The sequence below is a fragment of the Puntigrus tetrazona genome, chromosome 14 (genome assembly GCF_018831695.1).
Source record: "Puntigrus tetrazona isolate hp1 chromosome 14, ASM1883169v1, whole genome shotgun sequence".
Taxonomy (NCBI): domain Eukaryota; kingdom Metazoa; phylum Chordata; class Actinopteri; order Cypriniformes; family Cyprinidae; genus Puntigrus; species Puntigrus tetrazona.
In genome coordinates, this window is record NC_056712.1 from 21,388,208 (window position 1) to 21,404,527 (window position 16,320).

A 16,320-nucleotide genomic window follows, 5' to 3' on the forward strand; every position below is an offset into this window, starting at 1 on the left:
CCAGCATACAGTTTTTTAGAGCTACAAAGGGAAGTAATGAACGTCGAAATCATCACGGGCTGCAATACACCAGATTCTGCTGAAAGGAGAAAAGAATGTAAAGACAACACATGGAACGGATCACGAAACTGGAGTGATATCATTGGCACGTCAAGCAAATTATACACGCTACGCTTACTGGCATATTAGAATCTAATTAAGCCAATCGCACATTTATTCTGACGTTAGGTCCACCCGTTTAATCTGACTGATATTCCTGGGACTTCATGGGTCTAGCAAATGAGATAACCTCAGATAGACCGTGGGACTTTGAAGTGGATGCGAAGTGGGCCGGGTGTGGAGAAGGTTCCAGTAGGCCATGGGAGCTGTCAGATGCCAGTCGGAGTGACTGATGATTGGGGTTGGTGTTCGATCCCGATGCTGGTCCCTGATCTGTGTAATCAGAACCTGAGAAACGGCGGGATTAGACGGGTCAGACAGGGTCAGGAGAGATGGATGCTGAACTTCCCTCTCGGCTGTGCTTAGACACTCAAAGGCGGAGGAGTTTTACATAATCAGCGGGTGGTCTCCGGGGTGCAGGACTAGAGCTGTACTAATATACACACACACACACACACACACACACACACATACACACACACTCTCACTCTCCACACTCAAACGCACCCCACCCCATGCTGCTCGCACCAGAGGAAGAGACCCCACTGTGCGTCTACTCCTCAGAATTAATGAAGGTATGTGGAAGTGCTCTAGTTTTGAATAACAGAGAGGACTGAGCTCGGTGCTCCTCAAAAGAAAGAGAATATGGCGCCTGAATTCTGTGCAAACAAACGCAGGCACCGTCTGCGAATAGGGTAAAAAGCAGGGCCTGAAACAAGGAAAACCAAAATATAAGCTTGGAAGCAAGTCTATATAAATACAGCACAATTTAATACAGTTGCTTTGAATTTTCTACATTTTGCAATTTTCACAACTCAGTTACCAAACACTAAATTAGCATAATTTTGAAAGCAAACAAAATAAATACGGTATGCAGGAATGGGTAACAGGGTCGCCAAAACACACCAAATGAAGCTCAGCTCAGTCACAAACTTGATTAAATAATATACAAGAATAAATGGAAATATTTATTTGCTATTTTTTCTTATTATCAATAATTAGCATAACAGGGTTGAATGAAGTCACAACTACAATTTATGTAAAAACAAAGAAATATGTAGAGCAAAGAACAATTATTTCAAATAGATGTAAATGTTAAAATAAAGTTACAGTTTTGCCAATAGGGAGAAAATTGTGCATAGCACAATTTGTTGTTAATAGTTAATTATTAAAAGTCAAATCAATCAATATATATATATATATATATATATATATATATATATATATATATATATATATATATATATATCAGACACAGTATTTAATGATTTAATGGTATTTTTTATATACTTTGTAGTGGAAGTGCAATTTATTTTCTTGCCGCGATTGGTCCATCACATTAAATCACAGATGCCCTAATAAAACTTCTCTCCCTTCACTCCCTTATAAATATTTATGTGTGAGAGAGAGGGTGAGGGGTGCTGAAAACAAAGTCCAGCCGAGGGTCTTTTGCAGAGGAAGAGGTGAAAGTGAAGTTTCTATTAAAGTCTGCTCTGTTAAATATTTATGGGTCAAGAGTCGCTTTTGGTGATACCAGAAAGCACAATGACAAAGAATAACCTTCCAGACTTGCAGCACAACCCCACGAGCCCTCTGTTCCCCTCTCTCTCTCTCTCTCTCTCTCTCTCTCTTTTACACACACAAAAACACACACACACACACACAGACTAAAACAAGTGTGTCAAGAACACAAAGAACCAAACAACCTTTGTTATGCCGAAACTCAGAATTCCCCTCAGAAGGCCCTCATGATATATATAAAGAGAATGAGATGCAGCTGGACAATCATGTCATTACAGTGAAAAAAGCAGACAGTCATCTGTACGTTGATGAACAGAAATAGCTGGTTGACCACAGAATGAGAAAATTCTGCTCTCTTTATTGCAGTCATAGATTCAGTCTGGTATGAGAGTCATCCGACGTCTCTTTCCCACAGTTCTAAACGGGCATAGTTCAAGTCAACAAATGTGCATCTGAATGGCTGTGTTTCAAAATCTAGTGAACTACCTGAATGTAGTCCATCTCTCCCGTTTTGCCCTGCAGTGGACGCTTGGGCCACATGAAAAGTGAGTGTCTTTATGTCTCCGGCACCCCGAGTGACACATTCCGATGCTCTGAGAGAAGAGTAGGCGGTGACCTGTCAGAGGGTCTGAGTGTTTACCAGGACGAGGAAACGGCGCTCATTATGTTTATGAATGCGGTCAGTGTGGTTAGCTGGACATGAGGTGCATCAGTGAATATTAACCTACACCGAGGCTAAATTAAACTTTTAAGACGTGCACAGATAAACACATTCAAGAACATTTATTAAGCCCTTTAACCACAAGAGGAACAAGGTCAAGCAGAAGCTATATTTACAAGACTGTTAATGGCTGGAAACTGCTGTGCATTAAGCGCTAGTGGTATACATATAGTTAAACTTGATATACATATTTACATATACATTACAAAAGCTTAAATGATTTTCAGTAATTAAAATAAAACTGAAATGTATTAAAATAAAATTTAAATTAAAATAAATTAAAATGAGAAGTGAAAATGTATAAAAAGGGCTATTCAAAATATATATAAAGAGACAATAATGTCTATCTATCTTTCATATATATATTATTATATTTTCTGATTTATTTATGTTTATTTTATTAAATCTAATGTCTGAAGTTTAGATTCAAAGCATAATTCAAGAAGAATCCTATTTGTGTTTAAAAGCTCTGCTAAATGTTTTCTAACTATGGGGCAAATGACAAACCCCTTTAATTCTCTTTATTTCTGTATTAATTTGACCTACATTATGATCAGATCTTTATCTTAAAGTCCTCTAAGCGAATCCCATTAAACAAGTAACGCACATATTATATTCTTTCCCCATTTAATTATCAGCCAAAAATGAGTAAATATCTCTGTAGAAGAAAGTTGAATATCTAAGATTATCAGCCTTTTAAGGAGGTCATTAGAGGAACCTTGAAAACGTTTGGTCGACTGGTTCAAAAGTGGCATTTGACCCATTCGAGGTAGTGGGCTAATCCACATCACTGACTGTATGATAAGAAATCTCAAAGTCTCCATAATCAAAAAGACTACGCTGATATGAAGGCACTCATCACAACAGATGCCATTCTGGCCAGAGACATGTGTGACCTTGTTCAAACCACACTGCATCTTAAATCTCGTCCAGACGTGAGGGTCACAAGGTCACCGTTGATAAGACGAAAGGAAAAACTAATCAAAACGATACTTAGACTTTAAGCAGCAGACAGAGAACGGACATGCCATCACTTTAAAAGGTACAACAACAGTCATTTTGGCATCAAAACTGTTCAATGCTCCACACTCATTCTTGCTTTTCCACTACTATTTCACACTTAAGTCTGACAGGTAAATTAAGAGTTCATTCAAAGGCATTGTATTTTAAGGTCCAGGTCAGTTGCTAAAAGAAATATGAACACCTTCAGCACTTTCAAGTGGCTTTCATTCCTCGGAACAGCACTGGTGGAAAATCACAGTCTCTTGCGCAAAATCAGAATCAAAGGAAGATGGGCTGAATGGAGCAAGATGCAAGTCTAAAATCTGACAAAGGCAGAGTCCGAGGCATTTTCCAAACAATGCAACGCACACCAGACTCCATCAGACTTCCCGGAGTCGATATTCTGAGCCTTTTAATGACGTCCGGCAGCCAGAGTAGAGTGATTAAGTCAGGTGAGCACCCGTGCGCTACAGGAAGATATCGACTCAGGGGACTGAAGGAAAACATCCAAACAAGCGAACAGGCAGGTTGGTAAACAGGAAAATACAGGGAGGAAGGGAGGTCAGGATTGCATGCTGGTTTCAGGGACAGGGCCGTACTCCAGCCGCTACTGTCCTCGCTTCCTTAGCCGGCTGCTCAAGCTTCCCCTCTCTCTGGCATCCTGTCTCTTGGCTCATTTGTGTATGTTTGCGTCTCTGTTTGTTAAATGATACTGTAATTAATTGCCTCTTAATTTGTCATTGGAAATTTTCCAGTTGAATCACAGAGGATGTTGCTGTACTCTCAGCTGGGGAATTCTGCAACGCTTCATGGTGACCCTAATCAGACCAACAGCTCAAACACACACACACACACGTCTGGACCGTATGGAGGTTCTCAGCTGGCCAAATGGACCCTACAGCTTGATTAAGGGCGGATATTTTTAAATTCCTCCTTTTCCTAAAGCCTAATCTTGGATAAGAGATTGCATATCCAAGGGACTAAGCATGTTAGCATGACTAACAATAAGATAATGGTGTCCCTTTGATTCACAATTATATGAGTTTTATTGAGACACCGTGTGAAGTAGTTTTCACAGTGAAATATGTGTCTCATAGAAATAATTCCAGTCAATAGTCTGTATTGAACCTGGCACAGAGTCTGATCCATGTATTCAGAGAGCAATAATTAGCTTGAAGAGGGATTTGCTTGCAGCCTAACCCGACCTTTGTAAGCTTTGTGAATAATGGCCTGAGACTTCTACTAACAAACGCACATGCAGAAAAAAGACCACTGCTGAAAGACAAAGTGATTTTTTTTCCCTCTCTAAATTCCATTGGGGGACTTTTGAGGCTGTCCCAGCGGGCCACAGACAGGACATAATAGAGAAACAAGACCCCAGGACGGCCAGTCAAGATGTGAATGTGAGACTGGCTGATTATTATTTTGTGTGTGTGTGTGTGTGTGTGTGAACTTCACAATACCAGATGTAAAATACTCATTAATGTTTCACAACATTGCATTATTGTGACATTTAGTTATACTCATTTCTTCTGAATTCATTATCTGGATTTTATTCATACTGCTAGGAAAAGGCAGAAATATTTCTGTACTGAGACATGATGCATTATTTTAATAAGCTTTTAATAAGCTTATGAAATATTTAAGAAACACTTCACAATAAAGTTCATGTTAACATTTGTTAATTCAATAGCTGACATGAACATGCAACAAGAATGAACGTGCATACTTTTACAGTATTTAAAATTCAACGTTACTTATTGTTAACATTTTAATCTACATTTACAATTGAATTAATTCCTGTTATGTAAAATCTGAATTTTCATTAGACACTCAGTTTCACTACATTGGTGACAACATATCACGATTTGATACTCAAGAAATTATTATACATGTTGAAAACAGTTCTGTTGAAAAGAACAGCAGAAAAGTGAACATTTTCAAAAAAAAGTTCAATTTTAATACCTCCTTAATAAATAAAACAATTTTTTTTCTTTCTATACCAAAACTTTTAAACACTAGATTTTACATTAGTGTATTAGTTATAAAGTGTAATTAACTTTTAATACGTTTAATGAAAGCAGTACATTTTTATATGTATTTTGTACAATATTGTTATAAAAATGTTTGGTGTTTTACAGAACAAAAAGACAAGAATGAATACAGAATAAAATTTCCTTGTTTTTAATTTAAGACTTGTGATCCATCTCTTGAAGTAAATATCTTTTTTTATACAAGAGAAATTGTGTTGCAGCTTTTATATGGGGTGGTACATCAATATCAAAACACATCCACTGCACTCATTTTGTTGGAAAATTGAGGCCTGCGACGCAATATCATACTGACAGACAGGGACACATTGATTTTGCTCTCCACTGGGAAAGAGCAAATGAAAGTAAGCGACAAACAGACAGACAAAAGAGAGAGAATTCAACCGATAGATGGACACGAAGGCAGAAGGATCAGCCTGACACATCCTGTCAAACCCTGAGTGTGTATCCCTGTTGACCCGTAGAGAAAAGAAGCACGGCTGCTCGCACGCACACACACACACTTCAAACACACGGCTGGACTGCTAGTTCTGACCTCTCTAACACTTTCTTTCCACTCATCTGGTGACAAACTATTTTTAGGCTATTATATTTCTGGCACTCGCACATTTCACCTATCGGTTTTCACTTGCTCATTTAACATTTAAAGACATTAAAGGTGCACTCCCTTCCTCTAGCCTTTAATTCAACAATCTGATACGCAAATGCACATATGCGATGTTGATTTGAGATTAAAATCCTCAGAAACACATTTGAAGCACGCTGGAAAAGGTCATTGGCAGATTGGTAAACACATTCCGTGTGCGGCGTGTTTACTTTCAGGTTTTGTGGCCTTGAGGGCTCCTCAGAACTTGCTAGGTTAAAGTAAACTGCAGTGCAAATGGGCCGTGGCGAGACTGCTGCATTGCTCCAACTGTGTTTCTTGGAGAGGCTGAAACTCGCTGATTAAAGCTGATTGAAGCCCTTCAGCTCCCAGACTCTCAGACAGGCGCTCATGCTGCGTCCATCACATTATTTTTAAATCAGAACAAGTGTGTTTATGAGCCTGCATGAGGCTGAGGTACATTCTAAGCTGCTCTGTCATCAGGGATTTGTGGTTACCTAGAAGGGAGCAGTTCTCCATAAGTCGTAAGAAAAATGGTCAAAGCAGATGACCGGTCAACATAAGCGTCCCTCTGATGCCTGACCTTCTCTTTCGGCTAGTTGATTCATGATCTCAACCTGCAGTCTCTTAAAGACTAACAAAACAAGAGAAATGCAAAGCCAAACAAGCAGAGTTTTCTTAAGTCATGGGGGTTTCTGAAACGCTGGGTGCCTCGTGAGTGAAGGAGGAAAAGGAAAGCTGTGTCATGGGAATACAGACACCCACTGAGGGAGCTGAGGCCATCACAGAGAATTTCCTGATTGTACATCTAACCTTTCAGCACCTCCTCCTGTGGCCTGCACACATAACAGGGTTGCCAGGTCTGCGTGAAGAAGCTCAATGCGCAAACACAAACAAAAACTCTTTTGCAGATAGTTCATTATGTAGGCCTAAATATTATAGTCAATATTCAATACCATTGGGGGTGGGGAAATCAAGCATGATGATTTGAATATAAAGAAAGTGCGATAATTGAGGTAAGGGAGACTTTTATAATGAATAATAAATGCTTATTGTTTCATGCTGCATGCTTTTTTTTGCCACAATATTTCTAAGCAAATTCAGTACTGTGGTCATAAACTGACATCTGACTTTCTGTTTTGACAAAAACGTAAATAAATAAAACAAATTCATAAAATAAAAAGAAATAAAAAGCATAAATAAATAAAAAAAATAACTTCTAGAAGTTTGTTGCTGGTGGCTAAAAATGTGCTCAAAAGTTTGGGATCAGTAAGAATTTAATTCAGCAAGAATGCATAAAATTGATCATAAGTAACAATTAAAAAAACACAATGTTCTTTGCTTCCGAAGCTTCTATTCATTAAAGAATCTCCATACACTATGATCATGGCTTCCACACCAACCTTAAGCAGCAGAACAGCTTTTCAACACCGATAATAATAAAAAACTTTCTTGATCACCAAATCAGCATATCGGAATGATTTCTGATAGATAATGTGACGCTAAAGACTGGAGCAGCAAAAAAGGGAAGATATCTGTCTCTGTATATATCACAGTCATTTAAACACAGTCCAATTTAATTTGAAAACTACAGGCTTGGCAACCCTGGCTATAACCTTCAGCTGCATGGTAAAGACAAAGACGCACACGTCACCTCAGTGACCGTGACTAAAGCTAGGGATGAAGAGAGGATGTGCGCACCCTGAGAATATTGACCTGCACTCAAACAAACACAGGCCTCCGCTTTTGTTCTGAACATACACTGACTAAACACAACCATCAGTCAATACATTTGCTCAGACTGTAAATCAGAATTTCACTAGAGCGTGACAAACTCAAAACACGAGTCTGTAATGACTATACGCTACAGTTACGGAATAATATCGATAATTAAATAAGCAAAACTGGGTATCATATGCACAGGTTATCAAAAACACAACACAATTAAACAGCGAGTAATCACAATTATCCCAAGTCTAGCAGCTTAAACATAAACCAGTTCAAATCAACCATTCTGGTCAGTGCTTCTCAGAGATGAACCCGGAAACAAAACAAATGGGAAAATGACCTTAAAAGTTCATTATGCTCTCTTGGCTAAAACCTCAAAGAATTAATGGCTGGGAGAGATTTCTACTGCTTCGAAGTTCATTAAATAACCCTGACACACTGACATCATTGGTTTACAAAGATCATACGTCACAGACAGCCACCAGCGATCAGAACGAGCATATTTTAAGCACAATCCAATATCTCTTGCGCAGCTTGCATCTTTTCACTGAAGCTAACTGCAATGACTCTGCTGTGTTTATGACATGTAAATCCTGCAGCTGGACTTATAAAACATAATGGAGCTCTTCATCATAAAGATGAGTTTGGAACTGTCAGAGACTTGATCCATGTCTCATCTCTTTCTCATGAGAGCTGCCTTCGGCCTCTTTCTCATAATCACATCGGATTCAAAACATAAATGAACAGAGAAAAAGTGCTTAATAAAGTGCCGCATGTTAACACAGGAATTCACGAGAAGAGAAATATGTTCTTCTGCTCTTGAAACATAAAAGCGCAGTAACAGTTTATGAAACACTCTAGCCTGAACAGAATGACTCACAAGAAGAACGGCCGAAAAAGGATGTGTGACAAGAAAGAGAAAATATGTGAGAACAATTTTGTAACAGTCTACACTACTAAGTTTGGGCACACTTATTCATTCAAATATATTAAGCAACACAAATAGAAGTATGGGAAATATGCAGTGATCCCATCTGGGAAGCTTTTCATTTGTATTAAAAGAGTTTCCATGTACTGTATGCTTGCCACTTGTTGGCTGCTATTCCTTCACTATTATGTTTCAAAACTAAACAAATAATTAGTGTTATTATCTAGTTTTGTAAAATAAATAAATAAAACAATATATAAGCAACAATGTGTTTTTGTCTACAACACTAATTTCAAGCTTTTACATTTTTTTCAACTCATCCAATAAAAAAATCTAACTGCTGTTGATCTGATTTGAAAACATACATTTTTTTAATAGAAACCTAAGCATTAATGTCAATTACTAAACATAACCCTTAATGGTGTTTGAGCAGTTCATATGAAATTGTCAACGTGGGACTGTATGAATTCACCTAAATATTTGCAATATCAAAAAAATCAAAAAGTTACAAATTTCCATGAGCGTATTGTTTTTTTAAGACACTTTTGGTCTAGTCTGATTGATAAGATAATATGAATATGAAGTACATCAACTCTTGATAATATATTTGGATAAATTGTTTCACCGAAACTACGTAAATATGAAATATGTAAAATTCTGTCATGTCATTCTAATATTCCAAGAAGCTTTCAATCTCCAAAAAAGGACAAACTAAAGCATCATAACACTGCTTCATCCAATTTGTAAACAATGTTACAACGGTTCACTAAACAGAAGGGTTAAACAATGATTTTTTTGATTGAGCAAATCCTTTAAGGAGGTTACACGTGAATGGCAAATAGCTGACAGCCAGTGGACTGTACTTTGAACCAACAAACCAAGAACTGAGTCTCAATCAACCATGAGCTGAGACATCTCTGAGTAAATGAAGGCTGAGTCTCTCTCCAGCCCAGGACTTCTGTCAAGTGTCCTCTTTGCTCATCGTGTCACCAATTATGCATTCTGCTGCCACTGAAGCACTCCTGGCAGCGCTATGCTTCTGTCAAGGACATTCAGTCTGGCCTCTGTCAGATGGGGCACTTGTCAAGCTGCCAGTGCACCCGGTGACACTACCCTTCACAGCACACTGTCAGCTGACCGCAATGAATTAATACATAAACCAAAACCGCCCATGAGTGTAACACGCGGGTTATCACGGAGAGACGACCTCATGATCTCCCGCTTTGAGCGTCTCGTCAAAACAAGGGGAAAAACCCTCAACAAAAGGCCGGGTGGATTATATTAAGTATACAGGTGTTTATATTGATGATTAACGGCACGGCCATTCAAACAATGCTAAAATTCTTGGCCGCGACGGAGGATATGGATGGAATGGTTGCATTGACATTCCTGGCCATTTCCTCGACGCACACAGCGCTGCCTTAAGGGTCTTCGGCCGCCTGCATACTTTCCAGATCTTGTATCCTCTCTATCCACACAGGTCTGGATAGACGGCAGGTGTGCAGCCCAGGCGGACTTTCCAAGGATGTAAAGTCAACTGAAGACCCATTACTGCTCTTCCTTTACATCTGAAAACAAAGGCACTGGAATTCAGGAGGATGCATACTTGCATGCCTGCGATTTTAAAGATAGGGTCCTCTGAGCTGGATCCTGACTGGTGTGCCAAGATATTGTGTATATTCATTCAGAGGAAGTTTTTCATCTGCTTGAGATAAACAGATAACTGTATTAGTCTAAGAGGACTCTTATGGCGGTGTCCTTGAGTAACGGACTGTGAAAAGAAAGAAAGAGAAAAGAACAATGGAGGATAGTGAGAATAATTTAGGCTTGTTTTACACATATGTAGTCTATATATTTTTTAGAATGCAATTTAATATTTGATTTTATTTAATTACTTTAAAAAGCTCTTCTACATGGATGTCTTTGTTTTATAGCATCTCATGCCATGAGCGCTGCATTTGTGTATCAAGTTAAAAGTAGTTAGAAAACGTACTGTATGTCAAGAGTCAAGTATGTCATGCTTCTGTTCTATTCTGTTGTGCTTCATCCAGGTGTCTTTGTATATACATATATATATATATATATATATATATATATATATATATATATAATAGCTAATCTGGCTGTTCCTGTTCTGTGAAGATGAAGGAGCATTTATGCACATGGAAGTACTCCTGTGTGTTTAATCACATTTAAAATATCACCATGGTGATTATGGGAGATGGGCTTAAAAGCAGAAATTACACATAATTGGTTCGTTCTCCGCATGAATGCTTTCTCAGAAGGCATATGACACTGGGCCAAACGAATAAGCCCACAGCATGTATAAATGGCTGCGATGACAGCAGAAAAGCCGATTCAGATTTACAGCATATTTCAGTAAATGTATTGCATAGGCTGATTCTGAGCTGCAAAAAGCAATCTCATTCAAATTACAGCTTTATGCCACGGGACGTAAACACCGTTCACCGTTCTTTATACTGTTAACCAGAAATATAATTATTAATGGAGCACCTATGTGTGTTTTGGCCAGGAGTCTAAAAGAGAATTGCTGGTAGACAGAGTAAACTCTAGGAAAAACAACATGGGTTGAATATCGAACTTCGGACTACAAGGTGCTGATTAACAATAACAAACACTATAGTGGGCGGCAAACTTTTCAGTCCTAGAGGAACTGAACTTTTGGATTTTGATACATTTAAAAACCAGTAAAGAGGAATGAAAAGAGTAAAGAGCAGTTCCTTAACTGCTCTAAAAAAATAAATAAATAAATAAATAAATAATATATATAATATATATATATATATATATATATATATATATATATATATATATATATATATATATATAATGTGCTGATATGCAATAAATACTGCATTTCACATATTAGACAATGAGGAACGGACTAAATCATCATATCTACCAACTCAAATTTATAATCTACATCAAAATTAGATAAATACTTAAATTATATACACTACTAAAATCTACAATCAGTAAAATTTTTAAAAGCTGTTTTTAAAACTAAAGTAAAATTTTAAGTAATTAAATATTATTCGGTACAATGATTTAGACTAAATTAATAGCTGCCAAAATTTAATTGCAATAATATTTCACAGGCTAACATTTTTGAAAATCAGTGGTTATATTATCATATATTATTATATATTCTACATATAATAAATACAATAATATTATGTTCAAACATTTTTGCTTAAAAAAAAATATATATAATTTCTTTCTTACTCAAAATGATCCATGTCCCAAATAATGAATAACAATATTTGTGTTTCTGCTGCTTAGATAGCGTCATGTTATGGAAAATATGGTCTACTGAAGTTTTGAAGCATCTCTGCTTCCTGTTTGCGTCTAAAACGTCAACCTTGAGCACAGTCACCTCAGCTTCGGCAATGCTGTCACAGTGTTTCAGACTGTGTTGATGGATGAGTCCATTACTGTAGAGCTCCACGCAGTATGTCCAGCTGCAGCCGGACTGCTGCTTCTTCTGCCATAGGATGTCACCTAATTGTTTGCATTAGCGGAAACAAATACATTTGCAAAACAAACAAACAGAAATATCTCCCACCTGACAACTTCCTGATGATAAGAAAAGACGCTGGCCTGCTGCATGCGGCTGACAAGCTCATCAAGTGCCGATGGCGGTGGTCAGCCTGGTTCCTGTGGGACCGGCGTCTTCCTGAGGTTTTGTCCTGGGGATCTACTTTGGAGAAATGGTGCATACATTCAAAGCATGGTGCAACAAGGAGCAGCTGTTCTTTTTTTTTTTTTTACATGCACCGTAGTTGAGGGCTGGGATCACAGACCGAGCTGCAACAACAAATAAGGCTCGTGGAAATTAAGGTTTACCATTATCGTTCTGAATGTTATATGAGCCACATTAGTGGGGCCTCTATAAGCACATACACATGCAGTCACACACATGAAAACTGCATTACAGCCAGCACACATCCGTGGCTTCAGGGAGAAAAGCTACAAGATGGTATGGTGGTACTTATGTTTAAAATAACTGTATACATTGGGTCATCTTGTAGCAAAGCTGAAATTGGATGTATTGTTTTATGAGGGGAGGCATACCGGATTGGTTACACACTCACGCTAATCAATGACAGGTGTGTCCAGCACTGAGAGGTGTTAACACAGGGGCCCAAGCAGTGTAGCCTTAGGGGAGGTCTACGAGCTGAGGTCAAACACAGACACACACACACACACACACACACACACACACACAAACCAATATAGGGTGAGTTGTAGTACTCAAAGATTGGTTCAGTCAGTTTAATTACTTATAAATGAAGTACAGCGATGAAAATGTTGGGGTCAATAAGGCATTATACATATATATGAAAATAAAAAAATCTCTAAAATGTAAAAAGCTGAATTTTCAGCATTATTAGTTCAGTTTTTAGTCTTGATTCTGATGAACCTTGTTGAATTTTTATATAATTTTTGTAACATTTTTTGAATGATAGTCTGCATGACCACCATCATCTTAATGTTGTAAATTTCTCTGTACAGATTCACCTTGTGTTAGTTTGATTTGTGTTCATTAGTGTTTGAGTTAATGAATGTTAAAGGAAAACTAATCAAATGAATCAGCAGTTTCTTGTTAAATATATAATTAAAAACACCAACAGGCACTTGCAGACTTTCTATTATTATTACTTTATTTTCTTCTTCTTAGTTTTTTTGGTCCTTTAACATTCATTAACCTAAAACTCAAATCAAACTATAACCCAAAAGTGAATACATTTTTATGAATTTGTTCAATAATTTACTTGTTTGCACTTTTAGAATATACTGTCACGTTTTTGAATTCTAGAAATTATTCTAGAATTCTAGAAGATCTGCATGTCAAGGAAAGTCTTACAGCCATCACTGGTCTCCCCAGCATACCAGAGGGGGCAAATGCTTTGCTATTTTGAGTAAGAGTGAAAAGAGGTTCAGACAGGAGGCCATCCAAAAGTTTAGTTCACACCCTGAGAACAGAACTAGCAAGCTTCATTTTGTAATTTTTGTAAAACTGAGATGAACATTGAGATGGAATTATAACACAGTACAAATCCGCTTTTACAGATCATTTGTAGCATGCAGCGTGTTTAAGATGACAAACTTTACTTGTCTGGTAGGGTCATTGGTTCCAGAGAAGCCCAATTCCTGGCATGCAGTAAATCATAGTGGTCTGGTCCACAGGGATTTATCAGACAGGACAGCGCTCGCTCTGTGTAACTTTTTCAGGAGGTGTGCGTGTGCGTCAGACGGCCTCGCGGGACTGCTTGTGAGAATGTTAAGGGCTGGTCGCTGCCGGATTGATACAGAACGCAGCACGCCATCAAAGGTCCACTGAAATGGAGCCATAAAAAATTTACCAACTCGCAATAAATTTTTCACTCCAAGAAAAACCTGAAGTGGTCCGGTGAGTAACAGGGCAGGAAAAGAGGTTGAGACAGGGGGGCATTCGACATCCCAATGACTGAGCACCAGATAAGCAGAGCAAAACCGCACGTGAACTAAACACTTAACCGCTGCCTTCAAATCCATTCAGAAACAGTGCACAAACCTCTATTGCGTTAAACAGGAAGTTCTCTGTAACGCTAGTCATTTGTCATTTTTTAACAACAAAAGAACAAAATGTGTCAGTGAGGTGAAATGCAATGATTAAACCTGCAGGAATTAAACATCCCTGGTGTAGTTTTAGTCATGGGACTTCATGATATTTTAAATTACATTTATTCTGGTCTTATGTGTGTAGTTTTGACTCATGCATTTAGAATCATTACACTCTTTGCACTGGAGGGATGAAATTTAAGACCAATTTAAATGGGACTTTTTTTCAGTACAAGCTGAAGAAATCACCTCCTTGTGCCTGAAATGTCAAACACCACAATTATCCAAATTGGTGAAAGTCTGCCAAAAAAGCAGCATGAAGATGTAAAAAGACAACGAAAAAGCAAAAACAAGATAATAACCATACATTTACTTTACTAGGTGCTCAAGAAAAACGTTTTTTTGTTTATCTTGCATTTGCTGTTTGGTTGACTTTTTTCAGTTGACATTTTACGCTCATGGTACCAACAGACTTTTCAAACTAATAAGAATATTCACGACTGACCAAAAGCAAGAATTGGTGACCTTACTAAACCTTTCTCGGAGCACCTGTTTTCTGTAAATAGCATTGAACATCTGCACTTCACCCCGCAACCATTATAATCCATCTACTTCTTCCTCTCTTCCTGGTCAAATCTCTGTCCTCAGGGAATTTGGAGTCCCATCACAATCCCATGGATCCTCTTCCATGGATTACTCCCATCCTGCGCAGTGGCTTTTGGGTGCCAGCGAGCCGCGGCTGTGGACACAGATGGGAGCATTGCCTTGTGATAGCTTCCATATGTCACAGTGCGCTTCTAAAGGGCGCTTTTTTATTTTTTCCTTTTTACATTTCTGTTTTTACCCCATCTCTCTTCTTTCTCTCTGGTTTTCTCATCAAATGTTTAGTTCGATGAAGAATAGGTGAGCATACCGACAGACAAAAACAATCAGCGCAAAAGAATGGCCATTTAAAGGAACGGTTCACCCAAAAACTATATTAAAGTTATATGGGTTAAAGATGACATAAGGCAGAATTTTCTTTTTGAGTGAATTATTCCTTTAATTATCCCAGTGGAGAAATACACCTTAGATTAGTTAGTTGAGTTAAGGCCTTTATGAACCTATTACTATAAATTTTCTGGCCTTGTCATGGATGCTGAAAGCCAAGATATGATGATCCGGTTCTTCAGAAGGGCCATGCCGTGCCTCTAAGGTCTTGCAAACATGAATAATCTGTTTAGCATAATTTATCTGTCATAGACGTTAGGCTGTTAAAGTCACCCCTGGGGAGCAGTGACATGGATCTGTATGGCTCTATGGTAAATAAGAACTGAGAGGAAGCAAAAAATATCCTTTTGACACCACAAGCCTGGGAGGTTCGCTCATCTGTGTTGACACATATGGTCAGTAATATCCCCCTTCTGATTATAATCCTTGAAGTCAACCTCATTAACCAGACATCCGCATTGAACCCTGACTGAAAAGGGGCAGAAAGTTTGCCTGTCAATCAACACCAACTGGCTAAAGAAATGCATGTAGAGAAAATAATCCAGGAGCCCCAGACTTGACACCAGCTGCACTTTCTCTTCACCTAAAACGTCTGGCTCTAGGACAGACTGAGACAAAGAAAATTTCTAAAAGTTGCAGTTATATAAATAAAGTAGAATTGTCAATTTACATAACAACATGAGTAAATATTAATTAAAATAATGATCATTTAGATTATTATGCTATAAAAATTAAAGCAGCCATGCCTCCTTTAGATACAAAAAAAAATGACATATAATTAAATATTTATAATTAAACAATTTCATTATTATCAATAAATCATGCACCCTTTAATAAATATTACCACAAAATAATTAAAACGTTACAAAAAAACATAGGGTTTAGTTTAAAAAAAATAAATAATGAAAACTGAAATAGAAAAATAAAAACATTACAAATAAACACTATAAAAGTACCTTAAAGATATCAAAATAACACTGGTGATACAATA